The sequence below is a fragment of the Myotis myotis genome, unplaced genomic scaffold (assembly GCF_014108235.1).
Source record: "Myotis myotis isolate mMyoMyo1 unplaced genomic scaffold, mMyoMyo1.p scaffold_m19_p_5, whole genome shotgun sequence".
NCBI lineage: Eukaryota > Metazoa > Chordata > Mammalia > Chiroptera > Vespertilionidae > Myotis > Myotis myotis.
In genome coordinates, this window is record NW_023416357.1 from 39,026,972 (window position 1) to 39,046,103 (window position 19,132).

The 19,132-nt window shown below is 43.8% G+C and overlaps 1 protein-coding gene across 2 annotated transcripts in view; it reads left to right on the forward strand.

Moving 5' to 3' along the window:
• Positions 1 to 813: 813 nt before the first annotated feature.
• Positions 814 to 19,132, forward strand: part of ARHGEF28 (Rho guanine nucleotide exchange factor 28) — a 263,498-nt gene continuing 245,179 nt past the window's right edge. The window contains exon 1 of one of the 2 annotated variants that reach the window (XM_036310652.1): positions 814 to 1,006. The gene's annotated coding sequence lies outside the window, so the exon portion shown is untranslated. The remainder of the gene's footprint in view (positions 1,007 to 19,132) is intronic. The other variant, XM_036310651.1, reaches the window with a different exon arrangement.

Genomic DNA, 19,132 nt, shown 5'->3' on the forward strand with positions numbered 1-19,132 from the left:
CAAGAAAAGTCAAATTGGGATTTTTGCCTTTCGTGCTGCTGTCATTGTCTGAAGTCTGTTTTATGAAGGCCTGGTGGATGGAGAGGGTTCTCCGCTTGGGGCTGTGATGGTTTTAACTGAGAAAGCACGCTGCATGGTAAGGGAGTCCCTCTCACATTGTAAAAGCAGGTTGCAGTTTTCATGGGAATGTTTGCATTAGGGAAGACTTCTCTTGGAGCCACCTGGGTGTATGAACACCAAGGAGTCTCAGCTTGCCCAGCTCTGGCCCAGAGGAACATGAGCCTCAAGATTTTAAAGTCATACTTGGGCCACGCTGTGTCACAGGCGCGGTGGCTTTGGGCAGAGGGCAGCCGAAGCCTCGCCGGGGCCTGGCACAAGTTCTTTGGGAGCGGGCAGGCCAGCTCCTCAGGCAGCGCCAAGCGAGGCCCACGGGAGCCCGGGGCGCGCGGGCGCCGCCACCAGGGCGCAACCTCGCCCTCCTCTGGCCGGGCAGGGCCGCGCCAGCCTCCGCCCACCGGGGCGCTCCGTGCCCGGGTGGGAAGCCGAGGCCAGCGGGCCACCGCCCCGCGGCGGGAGGGGCTGGCGGAGGCAGCTCAGGCGGGGTTTCAGGTTTCCTCCTGGAGCCGGTGTCGGGCGCGGCGGCGGGCGGGCCGGGCCATGTGATGCCGGGCGGGCGGCGGGCAGGCCGGGATCCTGTGGCAGCCGGCAGGCGCGCGGGGAGCGGGGAGCGGGGAGCGGGGAGCGGGGAGCGGGGAGCGGGGAGCGGGGAGCGGGGAGCGGGGAGCGGGGAGCGGGGAGCGGGGAGCGGGGAGCGGGGGCGGCACCAGCGCCGGCGCCGCCACCCCGGCCTGGGCGCGCGGCCGCGGCTCCGCCCCTCCGCGCTGGCCGCCGGGTCGCCGCCGGGCGTTGGCAGCTTCGGAGAGCCTTCCCGGCTCCGGGCGCCCGCGGGCAGGGCGCGGGGGCAGCGCCTCGCTCGGCTGCGGAGGCTGCGGGGCCACCGCTCCAGGTAGGTGATCTCGGGGCTCCATCCCCGGCGCCTCTCTGCAGCCCTGGGCGCAGAACTTGTGCCGCCTCACCTGAGTTCGCGGCGCGGAGCTACTTTCTCCCGGATCCCGGGGGCGGCGAGGGTCAGCCGAGGTGGAGAGGGGGTGTTGCTGCGGACTCGGCGGCGCGAGGGATGGCCGCCGCCTCCCGGCCCTTCGGGAGCGGCAACAAGTGCAAAGGGCTGCACCGCTCGGCGCGGCGGCAGCTGCGGAGCGCGAGGTCGCCGGGGCGGCACAGCCGCTGCGCACCCAGGAGGCGGTGGCGGCCCCTCTCGACCCCACCTCCGGGGACCGGGATGGGTGGGTGGAAGCCCGGCCAGTGCCCTTCGGACGCTGGGGAAAGAAATGGCACTCCTGCGGCGGGCAAGGGAGATGCTCGAAAGCTGGGGGGTCTCCTCTCCCCATCGGTGCCTCGGCTCCGGCTCCGGGTGGAGGGTGCCCGGCGGGGCCGGGTCCCCCAGAAAGCAGACCAAGCACAAGCCCGGACAGAGGCCATAACCTTTCTTTCGTGTAGTAACATCTGCTGAGTCTTAAAAGGTATCTACAGTTAGGAGAGGCGGTCAGAATTCTGTTGGGTTTCTTGATGCTTATTTTATAGATTGGTTTGTCCCTTGAACACCCGGGGTGTGGGTGGTGGTACCCTCACCCTCCCGTGCTTGGAGCTTCCGCAGGGGTCATAATGATGGGCCTGTGCGTGGCACCCTGGCCTGTCCAGGGCTGCGTGGGAGCTGGTGCTCAGGCCGCCTTGGAAACCCAGCTCTGGTTTCCCAGACACCAATTAGATTTCCAGGAGAGAAGGCATCTGCTCCCTCGGAGCGCACAGCCTGCCCCCATTGGCTGCACCTGGGTGGGTCAAGCAAAGGCAGCAACATCTGTGTTTGCGCACATCTTCCTCCGTGACCCCTGCCTGGGCTTCGACAAATATCCGCAGACCCAGAGTTATGGAGGTGAGCCACCAGACCAGTGCCAACTGGGTAAGAAACACGGAAAAGTACGACGTTCAGAAAGAACTAATCATTGGGGTCCCACGGGGTCTCCGGTTTTCTGAAACTTTGTCATCAAGTGTTCCTAGGCCCGGAAGCTGTCAGGGGAAGTAAAATCCCGTTTTCACAACAAAAGCAAAAATAAAAGACCTGTCCTTGTTGCGTTCTGTGGGTTGCTCTTTTGCACTGGATTATCCAAGCAGAGTGGTAACTTTACCCAGGAAGGTTTCTATATACCGGTTCTGGGTTTTTGTGTACAGGTTCTTAAAGCACATTGGTGTTTGCCTGATCTTGATGAATGGTCAAGCTAACCCCTTTGGAGTCTTTGGAGGAAAAGAAATGAATACTGCAAAAGCCTTTGGAACTTATACAACACAGTGTTTCAATGTCATGCTCTGATGTGGACTTTCTGTGTGAGTGTGCTCGCTAACTTTGGTCAAGTAAGAATGTGCGTCGCATCAGACCTCCTGTGTAGTGGTTAGGGAAACCAAGGCACCGCTGGCTACTGGGTGTGTGACTCAGAAGCATGTCCTGGCTAATGGGAGAATGGAGAACAGAGAATCAGTGTTTGTCCTGCTTCTGACTGTATTTTCTTCCTTATCAAAACCTGGCTAACCAAGAATGAGTTATGCAACAGGTGTGCCAGTAGCCTTTCCTTTGAAGCACCTGTCCTGTCCTTTAAGCAGTTTAGAAACAAGGAGGACAACAGTACCTGAGTAGCTCCTAAGTATTTTGGGTTTGATTCCATACCTCCACAATAAAGAGAGTATTGCAACAAAGAGAGTTGCAATCTCTCTCTCTCTCTCTCTCTCTCTCTCTCTCTCTCTCTCTCTCTCTCTCTCTCGCTGGTGGAAGGTCTTGCCTTCATTTGTTAAAAACAACAACAAAAAGCAACATGTGTGAGATGCAATAAAGTGAAGCATAATAAAACGAGCTATGCCTGCAGTTGGTAACCGAGGCTCTATGAAATTTCATCAGGGGCCTCACTTGGGTTTCACAAAACCTTTTTAAAAGTTATGTGAACGCTGCAGAGGAGTTTGGAATATTTTCCCATTGTGCTTATAAGAAATTACTGCTGTGGCTAAGACTTACACTGGGCAGGAATTTCAGGTGAGCTCTGATATATGACCTCCTTTCGTATATGCCACGTGAGAAAAGGAAATGTGTTCTAAATAGGTATTAAAGTAAATGGTGGAATATAAGATTACTTTCATATTAAACATTCTGTACAAAACTGGTAACCACTATACTGGTACTTAAGCTCCAACCTTAAGTCCTGCCAGGATCCTAACCAACACTGACTCCCCAGAAAAGATTTATTACATAAATGTTGGAAAATACTTTATGATTGGGGCATGGCTAGGATGGTACTGCACAGATTCCAAATTATCCTGGAACTCCCCGCCTGACTGTAATTTTATCATGCTTTAATTTACTGATTCGATATGACAGATCTGGCTTATGTAGGTTTTGTCAAATTGCATTTGTACTTAGTGGAGCTGAGAAGCTATAGGATCTCTTCCCCCGCCCCCCACCCCGTAACCTTAAATAAGATTTGTTATGAAGAGATGGGTCAAACTGGGCAACTACTATTGAGAGTTCTAAATTTAAAACACACACACACCAGTGCTGTATTTGAAACGCACCCAATCCAGGGAATTTTGCCATGTTAGAGCTGTCCTGTAAATGTGGTTCCACTCTGTAGGGCTGGAGTCCAGAGCCCTTACTTAGGCAAAGCTAGGCTTGGTGATATTTTTCTTAAGACGTGCAGGTCAGGTCCTCTACCACCCAACATTTTGCCCTGATTGGATATAGCAGTCTGTCATTTTGTCCAGTATCTATATTCCTTAGTCCTTCTGTTACTTTCCTGGTATTAAAAAGTTCTCAAAAGCTCAAAGCAGTGTCACGCTGCCTTAGCCATTTTCACAGTTTCTTTCATGCTCCTCTTTCTGTCACCATTTTCTTCATGTACATTCATTCAACAAATACTTGAAGGTCCACTATGCTCCCAACGCTGTTCTTTGCTTTAATTCTCTGGACTGTGGATTTCATGTTTAAGGCAATACTTTTCCGGTTTCAGAGTTTTTGGGATCTGTTGCATTTTGAGTGGACTTTTGCACACTTGATACTAAGATAATTTGGCTGGTAAAATGTCATGTAACTTTTTAATGTGATAATACATCTTCTTAATTGACTGCAGTTTTCCCCTTGAAATTTGATCTTAGGCACAATTGTAATTTGTTTATTTCTACCATTACTGCTCCTGGATTTCTTCTCCTGGATAACCAAGATAATGAGATTTGACATCATTTTAAATATCAGGGCAAGTATAAAAGTAATATAAGTGAATATAGGGTTTTTGTTTCAGTGATCTTGGTTTTGAACACTTATATCAGATATATTTTTATTTGTCTTCAGAGGTGTCTTCTCTTATTTTAGTTTAATCTTTTCCTTAACTGTCAATTTGAGGCTGGATGACTGTAGAAATAATGAAGGGGTAATATTCTTTTAACAGCAGAGGGGACATCTTGTGTCCAATAGTGAAGGCCAGCACAGGTGAGGTCGGCAACACCTTCACTTTCCAGGGCATGTCCAGAAGAGACCCCTCTAAAACCAGCGCTCAAATACATTCTGCCTATCTCAGGTAGATCATTCCGCCTTTCAAAAAATGCTTAAAATGTTAATATGCTTTGTATATTTTCTTTTGGTATGCATAGACTTTCCCTCAACTTAATAAATAGGTGATCAAGAGATCTATTACGTATATTAATGGAACTTATGGTTTAGCTCGGAAATTCATTTTCAAACACGAGTGATCATGCCCTTTGTGCTTACGGCTTGCTCCTTTTCTTCCATCATTTTATGATTTAAAGAAATTATCCTTCATGAACTATAGCAAAGTGGTTAAGAGTGGGGACTCTGGAGCCAGGCTGTCTCGTTAGACAGCCCGCCTCTGCCCGGCTGTGTGACCTCTCTCCACTTCAGGGTTCCATTTGTGAAGTGGGGATACTCATTGTAACCTGTCCCCTTGGGTGGTTGTGAGAATACAGTGAGTAAATTTACAGAGAGCTCTTCTACTAGTACTTGGCAGAGAGGAAGAGCCAGAAAATGTTGGTGGTTATATTTGTAACAGAGGGAAATAGACATATTTTTAAAAAAGTCGCTCTACCAGGTTTCCCAGGTTTCAGAAGGCAGTGAGATGTCAGCATGACCGCAGGGGAAAGCACCCGCGGCTTTGAGTTTGAGGCAGGGATAGAGACAGTTGTGTAACCTTGTGTGAGTATGAGCCCTCTCTGGGTCTCAATGTTCTCATCTGCTGCGGTGGAATGGAGTAGACTTGATGGTCTCTACGAACCTGCCAGTTCCAACATCATGAAATTTCAACTTGAGGAGGGCATTGGCCAAGTCAGCCTTGCTGTTTTGGGCAACACGGCCAGGAATTCACTGTTCACCGGCCACCTCTCAGTGGGTAGTCAATAAACATTTGCAGGGGTTATCAGCTGTTGCTACCGTTAACGTACCTCACCTTGGTCACCAGACAGTCATCAGGTTGAAATGATAGAGTTATCTTTCTGGATTTAGTCCAGGGAGATTTCAGATATGAAAGTCTGGATCCCAGGGACGCAGGTCATAGACTACCCTGCTCCCTCTCTCTTCTGAGGAGGCCCCCATGGGGAAGAGGGGCGAGGTAGCTCTGGGAAGATGAAAGGTGAGGGGGCAGATTGTTTCTGAATTTCATGATAAAATTTCCACACCAGACACACAGGGAAACATCGCCATTGGCCTTTGCAGGGACACTGTAAACCAGGACTCAAAGCAAAGGAGGTCTTAGACATTGAGCATTGGTGAAGATCAAGAGGTTTTTACTGGGGTGGATGGTTCTTTCTGAGGCAATTTTCCTTCTTCCCTAATGACCCTTGTTTATTGTCTGCGCATTGCCACCTGGTTCTTTGTCAATAGTCTTCCTCCTTTTCTTTCTTTTTAAAAAAATATTTGTATTGATTTTTAGAGAGACAGGAAGGGAGCGGGATGGGGAAGAGAGAGAGAGAGATTCAAATGGTAGGGGTGATTATGGGTTATTTGAGCTCATAACCCAGGATTCCAAGCCTGGTTGTTCATTGAAATCACTTGGGTTCAGAATCTCTCAGGTATATAATTGGAAAATATAATTGTACATCAAATCATCACATGTATGTAAAATATGTACATGTACATGTAGATTAATGATCAAAACCAAGATAATTAACACATCCATCACCTTATATAGTTAACTCTTTTCTTGTGCATATGGTGAGTACACTTAAGATCTACTCTGAGCAACTTTCAAGTATGTAGTAACACTTTAACTATAGTCACCATGCTGTACATTAGATCCTCAGAATTTGTAACTAGAAGTTTATACCTTTTGACCTATATCTCCCCATTTCCTCATACCCCAGCCCCTGGCCACTATCATTCTATTATCTGTTTCTATGAAATTGGCTTTTTTTTTTGTTGTTGTTGTTATTGTTAATCCTCACCTGAGGATATTTTTCCATCAGTTTTTAGAGAGAGTGGAAGGGAGGGAGAGAGACACACAGAGAGAAACACTGATGTGGGAGAGACACATTGATTGGTTGCCTCCCGCATGGGCTCTGACCAGGACCAGGGATCAAGCCTGCAACCGAGGTACATGCCCTTGACCAGAATCAAACCTGAGACCTTCAGTCTGCAGACCAACACTCTATCCACTGAGCCAAACCGGCTAGGGCTGAAATTGGCTTTTTAAAAGATTCCACATATTACTGATACTGTATTTAATAGCAGACAGTATTTGTCTTTTAAAGTTTGACATTTTACTTAGTGTAGTGCCCTCCAGGTTCATCCATATTGTTGCAAAAGGCAAGACTTCCTTTTTTTATGGCTGAATAATATTCCATCATGTTTATATACCACATTTTCTTTATCCACCCATCTGTTGATGGCATTTAGGTTGTTTCCATGTCTTGGCTATTGTATATAATGTTACAATGAACATGGGGGGGTACATATAATCCAACCAACTGAGCAACCTGGCCAGGGCAAGAGCAGTTTTTTTTTAGTGGGAACTGAACATGATTGGTGTTTTATGACATGCATTTAAAAATGGTAGTAGGTTGTGTGCAATAAGGTTTTTAAAAGATAGTCTGGCCTTAACCGGTTTTGCTCAGTGGATAGAGCATTGGCCTGCGGACTGAAGGGTCCCGGGTTCAATTCATGTACTTTGGTTTCGGGCTCGATCCCCAGTAGGGGTTGTGCAGGAGGCAGCTGATCGATGTTTCTCTATCATCGATGTTTCTAACTCTCTATCCCTCTCCCTTCCTCTCTGTAAAAATCAATAAAATATATGTTAAAAAAAAAGATAGTCTGAGTACAGTGGCTTTTTAATATCTAGTATTGTGATATCTGGTATTGCCAACTTTATTCTTTTTTAAGATTGCTGCAGCTATTCAGGTCTTTTTAGGTTCCATATAAACTTTTGCAGTGTTTGTTCTAGATCTGTGAAATATGCCATTGCCATTTTAATAGGGATTGCCTTGAATCTATTGATTGCTTTGGGTAGTATGGACATTTTAATGATGTTTATTCTACCAATCTCTTTTTTCAATGTCCTGTAGTTTCTGAGTACAGGTCTTTTACCTCCTTGGTTAGTTTTATTCTTAAGTATCAGGGTTTTTTTTTGTTGCAATGGTAAAGCCTGGTACTGGCATAAGAATAGGCATATAGGTCAATGGAACATAACAGAGCACCCGGAAATTGACCCACACCATTATGCTCAATTAATATTTGACAAAGGAGGCAAGAGCATACAAGAAGTAAAAACAGTCTCTTCAATAAATGGTGTTGGAAAAATTGGACAGGTACATGCAAAAATGAAACTAGGCCATCAACTTACACCATACACAAGAATAAATTCAAAATGGATAAAATACTTAAATGTAAATTGTGGAACCATAACAACCTTAGAAGAAGCCATAGGCAGCAAAATCTCAGACATCTCTTATAGCAATATGTTTACCGATACATCTCCTAGGGCAGTGGTTCTCAACCTTCTGGCCCTTTAAATACAGTTCCTCATGTTGTGACCCAACCATAAAATTATTTTCGTTGCTACTTCATAACTGTAATGTTGCTACTGTTATGAATCGTAATGTAAATATCTGATATGCAGGATGGTCTTAGGCGACCCCTATGAAAGGGTCATTTGACCACCAAAGGGGTCACAACCCACAGTTTGAGAACCGCTGTCCTAGGGCAAGGAAACTAAGGAGAAAATAAATGTGACTGCATTGAAATAAAAAGCTTCTGTACAGCCAAAAGAAAACATCAACAAAATGAAAAGAGAGCCCACTGCATGGGAGAACATATTTGCTAATGATACATCTGATAAGGGGTTAGTTTCCAAAATATGTAAGGAACTCATGCAACTTAACAAAAGGAAGACAAACAATCCAATTTAAAAATGGGCAAAGGATACTAAATAACACATCTCCAAAGTGGACATTCAGAAGGTCAAGAGACATATGGAAAAAATGCTCAAAGTCACTAATCATCTGAGAGATGCAAATTGAAATGACAATGACATGTCAGCTCACATCTGTCAGAATGGCTATCATCAACAAATCAACAAATGACAAGTGCTGGCAAGGATGTGGAGAAAAGGGAACCCTAGTACATAGCTGGTGGGAGTGCATACTGGTGCAGCCACTGTGGAAAAACAGTATGGCGTTTCCTCAGAAAAATTAAGAATGAAACTGCCATTTGACCCAGTGATCCCACTTCTAGGAATATATCCTAAGAAAATAGAAACACCAATCAGAAAGAGTATATGTATCCCTATGTTCATAGCAGTGCAATTTACAATAGCTAAGATTTGGAAATAGCCCATCAGCAGATGCATGGACAAAAAAACTGTGTTACATTTACGCAATGGAACACTATGCAGCTGTAAAAATGAAAGCGCTCTTACCATTTGTGATAGCATGGATGGGCCTGGAGAGCATTTTGCTAAGTGAAATAAGCAAGTCATAGAAAGATAAGTATCACATGATCTCACTCATATGTGGAAGCGAATGAACAAAATAAACTGATGCACAAAATAGATCCAGAGACTGTCGAATTTCAAAGGGAAGGCGGGGGTGAGGGAGTGAGTGGGGAGTGATTAAAGGGGAACTTATATGCATTTATGGATACAGACAATAGAGTGATGAAGGCCTGGGAGAGGTGGGTGCAGGGTGGAAGGGGTCAGTAGGAAAAACAAACAAACACAGGGGACATCTGTAATACTTTGAACAAGAAAGAAAGAAAGGAAGGAAGGAAGGAAGGAAGGAAGGAAGGAAGGAAGGAAAAAATGAAAAAAAAAGAAAGGAAGAAGGGAGGGCGGGCAAAGGGAAGGAAGGGAAGGAATGGAGGAAGAGAGGAAGGAAGAAAGGAAGGAAGGAAGGAAGGAAGAGAGAAAGAGAAAGAAAGAAAGAAAGAGAGAGAGAGAGAGAGAGAGAGAGAGAGAGAGAGAGAGAGAGAGAGAGAAAGAGAGAAAGAAAGAAAGAAAGAAAAGAAAAGAAAGAAAGACCGACCCAGTATGGGTGTAGCAAAAGCTGAACCAGAAGCAGAATTTGGCTTGAAATCTTAGTACTGTGACTGACACATACCAGGTGAGCCATGTCACCTCTCTGGGCCCTGGTGACCTCATTGGAAACCCGAGGGGTTGGGCTAAGCCCTTCTCCATGGTGTGTCCCATCTCTCAAGTTCTGTGTTTGTGTGGAGTATGGATGGTGTCTTACCTCTTTCTTGGACGACTAGCATAATGCTTGGTTCCAGGAGTGCTTTCAGACACTTTACTGGCAGCATCTCAACTGTTCAGGAATCTAGGCTTGAAGATGCTGTTTTAGTGCTGCATCTTTACAGGGAGAAATGATTGCTCAGACCCTGAGATTTCCCTGTGCTGGCAGCTCATGCTATTGTTGTCTGAATACTTCATGAGCAGTGAGGTGGAATCAGCCAGGAATAATCTAGTAATTTTTTTTAATTGAATTCAAAAATGACTGAAAATGGGTATTCATTTCATTTTAGCCAATGGGGCTTCATGTACCTAACTCCATTTAGGGTGGGTGGAGAATGTGTCCTGAAATTTATGGCATTTTTGATAGATGTCTAATTTTAGCTAAAATAACATTTATAATGGTTCTCTCTCTTTTCTTCCTCTCCCTCTTCTCCTCTTCTTTACTCCCCCTTAGGCTCCACCCCCCTTTTCTCTTTGGAAACTTGGTGATTTCTCTTCTATTTGATTTCACAACCTATTTTCAAAAGGTGTAGCAAATTTCTAAAACCTATAGTATTTCATGTAGCTCCTAACTAGTAATACGAAAGAAAACAAACTTGTGCTCATAAAAAGATGTCATTTTAAGGCATAACATCCCCCCATTTCTTACAGAACCTCAAGATAAAGACATCCTATTATACTGGTGATTTGGACTTTGGGCATTATTCTGTTTGCGCTTTTACTTGCTGGGTGTAGGGGCTCTAAACCCTCTTATCCAGGTGTTCTTTCCAATGCTTTTCCATCCCAGGGAGATTGAGCGTTCTATTTGAGTTGAGTTTGGATAGTAGTTACTATGAGGCAGGCATATTCTGGGTGCTGGAGGCTTGGGACTAACTTTTAAGGAGCTCTCAGTGCTGCCAAATCAGCAGCCGTGAAAGCAAATAAATATATTTTGATGTGGAGATGGTGTGGGGCAGGGCGTTCTCGGCAGCTTGAGTGAAGGCATTTTCTTGGGAGCCATACCTAGGATAATGGGAATCAAAGTACGGTGTTGTCCAGTATTTTTTTGTTGTTGTTCTAATGTCCTAAATATAAGCTATATTGTAAATAGGTCTCTGCTTCAGTGATGTTATAAAAACAAGTGAATTTAAGAAATAGAAATTTTAATGAAAATCTGTAGACTTCATCTTAGCTCATAAATATAATTGGAGTGGATATCTTCCAGATGTCAAATTCCATCACAAACTCTTGCACTTGCTTTAAATCTTTCATTTACTGAAATTATGTAATCCCTTGTCATTGATGAGTTAAAAACTCCTTTTACATTTGGGCTTATAAGTACATTAAACATTTACAGTAACTATTTGGTAGGGGAGAGAAACTCGAAAGAAAATTCTATTCTTTTGTATTTGAATTTGTTTTGGCAAATATGCTTGTAACGAGTTTACGCCTTAAATTTGTATAGAAAAACCTAGCTTTGTATATAGTATCCTTTTTCTAACTATAGACACGTGAGAGTGATAACAGCCTTACAGAATTCTGGAGGTGTTTGATCAAGGTTTTGGTGTTCTGCTCGACTTGCCAAGAGTGAACTGATTTTGATGTTTCTGTTGTCGGGACAGCGCTCCAGTCCAGGGCCAAGCCTCCACAGCTCGGACTTGCATTGATGGCCACAGCTTTAGCCAAAGCTAAACTGGGGAAGCGGGGGGCGGGGGGAGGCCGGCAGCTGAGAGTGGCCCCCCCGCCCCATCTTAGTGACCTTAGAGAGGCCTGCTGTGAATACGGTGATTACGTGCTAGGTATTTATTGTTGGGCATAGGATTATTTGAACAGCTCAGTACTTAAATGTTTTTAAAAATTCTTCTGTACCCAATGAAATATTGATACACTTATGGAGCGTTTAGAGTAACAAAGCATTTAGATGATACTAATCGAATGAATCACCACTTCAAGCGCTGTTTTGACAGGATATGTATCACATCTCAATAATTTTCTTAACATTTTTTCCTGCCAGGTGCCTGCTCTCTTTTTGTTAACTTATTCCCATAGAATTCCAAATATGTGGTTGATTTCCATACCGGGACACTTTCACAGTTCCTTTTCCTTCTTGCTCCTTACTTTTGTTTGTGTTGAATTCAAGGTTTATTACAGGGCAGGGAGAATGAGTAGCTATTTTGGAGACTGATGACATCCAGCCAGGATGCCTCTGTCTGGTGAGCAGATCTACTTGGCTCCAGCATGCAGGATTTTACCAAGTAGGTGCTGAGACGTGCCTGCTGACAGATCCACTCAGAGGCCAGATGTACGTGAAGTATTGTTCTATGGAGAGATTAGAGGGAATTTCCATTTTCTGTTTCGCATATATATACAATTTAACGCACATTTTTAAATAAGCCTACGCTATCTTGAAATAAATCAAATTAGAAAAATAAAATGTTGGTCTCTGTTATAAGGGAGGTGCTAAATAGGACAATCTGAAGGATGTGAAAACTTTGCTGCAGCCCCTGACTGAGAGGTGGGGACACAGATCCCCCTCCCCGGGAGCCTGTGTGGTGGCTGCTAGGCCAGGTGCTGGTGCAGAGCTCTGAGGTGCTGGTGGGTGGGGGACAGACCCCCCGGAAGGGAAGAAGAGCCAGCACACGAAGTGGCCTTTCTTGGCCTGTAGCATCTTGCGGTGGAAGTAGGTGCAAGAAATCTCCTTTTTGTAAATTAAGAAATTATATAAATATGTGCAAAGAAGAACTTTTAATTAGTTCAGTAACTTGTACAGCTGTTGGGAGCGTTCATGTGATTGCCTTTGGATATTGGGTCAGCATATTTCTGACTAGTAAACATGCATATACATTTAGTTATGATTTTATATATACCTCATTACATAATAAAAACACTTTTGTAAGTTGTGTTGATTTTTATCTGTGAGTTGTCAGCCACAGGATTTTTCGTAGTCTGCCTTATATTTTTATGTGTGACTTAAATCTAATGGTTAACTCACTGCTTGTTTTCTCTGATAGGGTAAGTTTATGGTTCATTTTCCCTATTGAATATAGAATTATTGTAGTTGAAGTACAAGTATGCAGTAGGCAATTTTTTAAAAATAAAAATGGCAGTGGTTTCTTCCACCAGAAGTCTTCCCTGTCTTATAATGGGGGTTACACAGTGTAGATAGCGAGACTTACATCACTAGGCATTTAAAGGCCTATAACTTTGTAGTGTATCCCATGTAAAACTGAGGACTACAAACAGACTACAAGAAGACATGCTTGTAGGGGTTGACATTTATGCAGTTACAGGCAGTCCTTTCTATGCACATCAGTATAAACTTGTCATTATGCTTAGGAAACTAGTTTTCTACATTGTTTTTTTCTTTTCCTATTTAGGAATAACAAGTTGTGTGGGAATATACCATTTATTGGCAAACCAATCAATTGTTTAATAAATGTTAACAATAATGTCAATGTTCCATTTTTATATTGTATCTTATTAGCAGGGCTGAATGTCAAAACCATATATGGTTAAGGTGAGATGCACATATAGGAAATAGCACTTCTGAGAATGGCCAGCCAAGGACACTAGCACTACGCTGTGCAACAGGGGGTGTGTGAGCTGGTGGTCAGGTGTGTGAGCTGGGCCTGGGTGGACACTCCCTGCCGGCCTCTTGCCCCTCATCCCAGCTCTCTTTTTTAGATTCTTCTCTGTGTTTCTGTTGCAGGGAACTGGCAGGTACTAGCCCCAAGCCCATAAGCGATACTCATACCCCAGTTCTCAGTTTCCTCATCTGTCCCCTTCCGTGATGCTATGAGCAATAATGTAAATAGTTGCATATATGATAAAAACACACACCTAAGAAAGTTAAACAGCCTTATGAAGTCCATTTTGTGTGCCTTGCATGAGGATGCCACTTAACTGTCTGCTAGTTTGGCAGAGCTTTGATGGGTAGAGTGCCAAAGAAAATTTCAGCCAGGAGAGGTCAAATGATCATGTACTCTGTTTAAGCAGCCCTTTCTTCTTTATTATTAACATTCACAAAAAATGAGTGAGTTAAAAATTTATTAACAGGTCACATTTGCTTAAAATGTTGTTATTTCTCGGCCTTCTGTATGTCCACTCTCAGAAGTGTCTATTTAGGTCCTTTGCCCATTTTTTTATTGTATTGTTTATCTTCCTTTTGTTAAGGTGTATGAGTTCCCTATACATTTTGGAGATTAAACTCTTACCTGATATAGCATTGGCAAATATGTTCTCCCATGCAGTGGGATTTCTTGTTGTTTTGTTGATGGTTTCTTTTGCTGTGCAGAAGCTTTGTATTTTGATGTAGTCCCATTTGTTTATTTTCTCCTTAGTTTCCATTGTCCTAGGAGATGTGTCAGTAAACATATTGCTACGAGATATGTCTGATATTTTGCTGCCTGTGGATTCCTCTAAGATTTTTATGGTTTCCCTTCTTACATTTAAGTCTTTTATCCATTTGAGTTTATTTTTGTATATGGTGTAAGTTGGTGGTCTAGTTTCATTTTTTTGCATGTATCTGTCCAATTTTCCTAACACCGTTTATTGAAGAGACTGTCTTGACTCCACTATATGCTCAGAAGGCCAAGAGAAATGAAAAAATGCTCAAAGTCACTAATCATCCGAGAAATGCAAATTAAAATGACAATGAGGTATGATCTCACACCTGTCAGAGTGGCTATCATCAACAAATCAATAAATGACAAGTGCTGGCAAGGATGTGGAGAAAAAGGAACCCTCATACACTGCTGGTGGGAATGCAAACTGGTGCAGCCACTGTGGAAAACAGTATGGAGTTTCCTCAAAAAATTAAAAATGGAACTCCCATTTGACCCAGTGATCCCACTTTTAGGAATATATTCCAAGAAATCAGAAACACCCACCAGAAAGGACTTATGCACCCCTATATTCATAGCAGCACAATTTACAATAGCTAAGATTTGGAAACAACCTACGTGCCCATCAGCAGATGAGTGGATTAGCAAACTGTGGTACATCTACACAATGGAATACTATGCTGATGTAAAAAAGAAAGAACTCTTACCATTCGAAACAGCATGGATGAACCTGGAGAGCATTATGCTAAGTGAAATAAGCCAGTCAGAGAAGGGTAAATATCACATGACCTCACTCATTTGTGGAATATAATGAACAATGTAAACTGAATAACAAAATTAGATCCAGAGACAGAGAAGCTTCGACCGTCAAACCTCAGAGGGAAGGCAGGGGAGAGGAGGGGGGGACACAAGAGATTAAAGGACTTATATGCATGCATATAAGCATAACCAATGGACACAGACAGTAGGGGGGTGAGGGCATGTGCTGGGGGGTGGGAGCGGCGGGGAAGAGGTCAATGGGGGAAAAAGGAGACATGTAATACTTTCAACAATAAAGAATTTAAATTAAAAAAAATGCAGTTGTTCTCTCTTAGAGTCTTAAAATCAAACTTGAGATCGGGGTGCAAACCTAGTTTTTTTTTTTAGATGAGTGTTTTCCACTCCTGGCTTCCTCATCTATGAAATGGAAACGATATCAACTTTCTAGATAAAATTGGGTGGTTTGCCAATCAAATGAAGTTATCGATGGTGATACTTTGGAAGGCTTAAAACCAAAACCTCAAAACTGATAGCTCCCTTGTGAAAGTTATTTATGGCATCCTTTGCTATCGCTGCAAACATACGTGTGGGAAAGCGGTGAATGTGATCAGTTGGTGCCATGCCAGCTCCCACGGCTTGTTGTTAATTTAGCACTTCTGCATTTAATAATGTGGAAGAAAAATGTGGAGCCACTTCACACGAAGGAGGAAAGCCTCAGGCCTGCTGTGTAAGAAAAAACTCATGAGTGGCCGTGTTCTGGTAGGAGTTTTGGTTCTGTACTTGACGTTATAAAAAATAAAACACACACACACACACACACACACACACACACACACACACAAACACTCTCAAAAAACCACTGTTTTTCTTTCCTTCTGTTGTTTAGTTAGAGTATAAAGACACTTGAAAAAAAAGCATGAGTGAGGCATTTTATTAGACCTCGAATCCCCCTTTCAGGAAAAATATCACCAAAACAGGCTTTTGTGAGTACTTTGCTCATCTTGGGAATACATACATTTAAACGGTTTGTAAATGTTTGTCTCCCTCTTTCATTAAGAAATTAAGTTCCTCTTCTAATCCTTCAAAGCCAGTGACAAAAGACCCTCCTCTCGCTGGCTGGTGGTCCAAAGATGATGGCAGGGTAGTGAACTGGTTTTGCTCATTTAATCGGTACTTGGAGCCATGCGCAATTGTGACAATAACACAATATTTTATTAGTTGATTCTTCATACTAGAAATGTTTTGGGTGAAGTATAGATGGACTATCCTGGAGTCTTGAGTTGTGGTGCTTCTTTGGGAGGGATCTGGCTCTTTCACACTAAAAAAAATTCTCACTTCTACATCTTGTGGAGGGAGAGCCCACAGCATTCCTACTGCAGAAGAGGGGACTTCCCTTAATTAGCACGTGGTTGCCACAGGGCGGAGTAGGTAGAGCCACTGTGGAAATGTCTTTTAGCAGTTGGAAAAACGAAGCTTACCAACTACCTGAGCAGTCCCTGTAGCATCTGAGGCCCTTTTACAGAGAGGGCCTGGTGGAGTTTTCATCAACTGTCCGAAGACCTCTTTGTGTAATTTGGTTTGGAGTTCTGGAGTCTGACAATAATGAAGATGATAGCCGTTTGTTGGTTGCTTTCCCTTTGTTCAGCACTCGGCCTGTTATCCTGAGTCCCTCCCACCACCTCATCATCTCTGTTTTCTAGATGAGGAAGGTAAGAAGATCTGAGAGGTTAACAACCTGCTCTAGGCCCAGCAGGTTATTGATCCCTGGCCTGTGGAACTTCTTTCTCTCTTCACTTTCCACTGGCGTTACCCAGAAGGCTGAGAGGGGAAAAATCTGGCCTGTTCGCCTATAAAAGACACCAGAAGAGCTTATGCTCAAATCAATGGATCTGAACAGTTTCACTGCCTCTGCATTTCCAGATGTGACTGTATAGCGAAATGAAATGCCTCCCCTTTTACACTTGTCACAAACTATGTAAGACAGTTCTCTGTGTTTGAGGGCCTGATTGACATAGCTCAGTGGTCGGCAAACTGCAGCTCGCGAGCCACATGCGGCTCTTTGGCCCCTTGAGTGTGGCTCTTCCACAAAATACCACGTGCGGGCGCGCATGTACGGGCGATTGAAACTTCGTGGCCAATGCACAGAAGTCGGTATTTTGTGGAAGAGCCACACTCAAGGGGCCAAAGAGCAGCATGTGGCTCGCGAGCTGCAGTTTGCCGGCCACTGACATAGCTTGTCATCCTAAATCTTTCCAGGATAACAAAAGCAAAACAAAACACCCCCTCCCCCTTTCTTTTCCTTTACATGGAGTCTAATATGCTATTAGGACTTCCAAGTTCATGGCTATTTCTTAGAGGAAAAGCTTCAGAGTAGGCACAGTATTCTGGACCCAGAGTTCTGACCTCTCAATACCTGCGCTCCGTTCCCAGCTTGCTTATGCTTTCCAGCAGCCTGTTTGCATTTCAAACGTGTTGTATTTTAAACTTGAAGGTGACTTCTCATTTAGTCACTCCCAAGGATTTATCTGTTTGCTTTTGTTCTTTTTTCTCCCACTGTGCACTTGTGCTTTACTGACCTTGATTCTGTCCCCTTGGGCTTTCTCAATTTCCAGTGGCATCCCAGGGATGGGCAGTGGCCATGCCCCACCCCCCTCCCCGGCCTGGCCTGCACTCCCAGGGTGCAGGCAATGACAGGGTACATTTTCTGCAGAAAAAAACTTAAAATCAATTTTAGTCAGTCCGGTCTTGATATCACTGTGCATTAGAAATTCTAAACCAAATCCGTTGGTGTTACTTCTGCCCCCAAAATATTCTCTTGTCTAAGTTCTAAACAATTGGTTGCATTTTAATTTCTATGTAAGCTTCAAATTAGTGCATTTTAATGACGTGTCCTTGTATTCAACATGGAATTTAATTCATACAGCTCCAAGGTTTATTTACTTATTTCTATTTTTATTGTCACCCGAGGATATGTTTATTGATTTTAGTTTATATTTTTTGTTGATTTCAGAGAGGAAGGGAGAGGGAGAGAGAGATAGAAACATCAATGATGAGAGAGAATCATTGATCAGCTGCCTCCTGCATGCCCCCACTGGGGATCAAGCTTACAACCTGAGCATGTGCCTTGACCTGGAATTGAACCATGATCTCCTGGTCCTACCTAGGTCAGTGCTCAACCACTGAGCCACACTGGTGGGGCACATTTACTGATTTTAGATAGGGAGGGAGGGAGGGAGGGAGAGAGAGAGAGAGAGAGAGAGAGAGAGAGAGAGAGAGAGAGAGAGAGAGAGAGAGAGAGAAAGAGAGAGAGAGAGATCCTTTAGGAAATTTCTTAAACCCTTTTGTATTAGTTAGAGTATAGTTGAGATACTTCAAAGAGACGTAAAGAGAGGGTTAAATAAGACAAGAATGTCTCTTATGTGGAAGTCTAAGCTGGAGAGGAGGGTGGCTCAGCCTGAGGTTATCCAGGGACCACATTCCTTCTGTCTTGTTCTTCCGTCCATGGGGCACTATCCTTATTGGCATAATCGCAGCCAGCTCAGCACCATTCGTCTGCATCCAGCCAGTAAGAACAGGAAGAAATCGTGGAGAGCACCTTCCTTCCTTTGAAAAGCCCGACTCAGGCATGGTGTACATTACTTCTGTTCACATTTCCTTAGCCAAAGCGTCATCATATGTCCACACCTAATTCCAGGGGAGGCTGGGTCATAGTCTGTAGCTCAGCACTAGTGTAATATGAGCCACATATGTAATTAGAAATTTTAATAACCATGCTAAAAAAAATGAAAGAAACAGGTGAAAATAACCTAGTATACTTAACCCAGCATATTTAACCCAATATATCTAAAATAGTATCACTTCAACATGTAGGACTAGACATGGGTAACTAATGGCTACCATATTGGGCAGTGGAGCCGTAGCTGGTTGGCCATGTGCCCAACTAAAGTGGAAGGATCCTACCACTGAAATGAAGGGGAGAATGGATATCTGGGGTCAGCTGGTGGTCAGTCTCTGTCAAATCTCTTCTTAACCATTCCAATTGGAGGCTAGTACTTGGTATTGCCCATGACATAACGTGTGTATAATCATCTGTTTTAGTCTGTTGTTCTCATTGGATTGGGCTTTTTAAGGGTGAAGGGTGAGTTTTCTTCTCTCCAGATCTTAGTCTAGTATTTGGCAAATTATAATTACCTGATCTGTTAAGTGAATGAATAAAGTGAGTGAGGA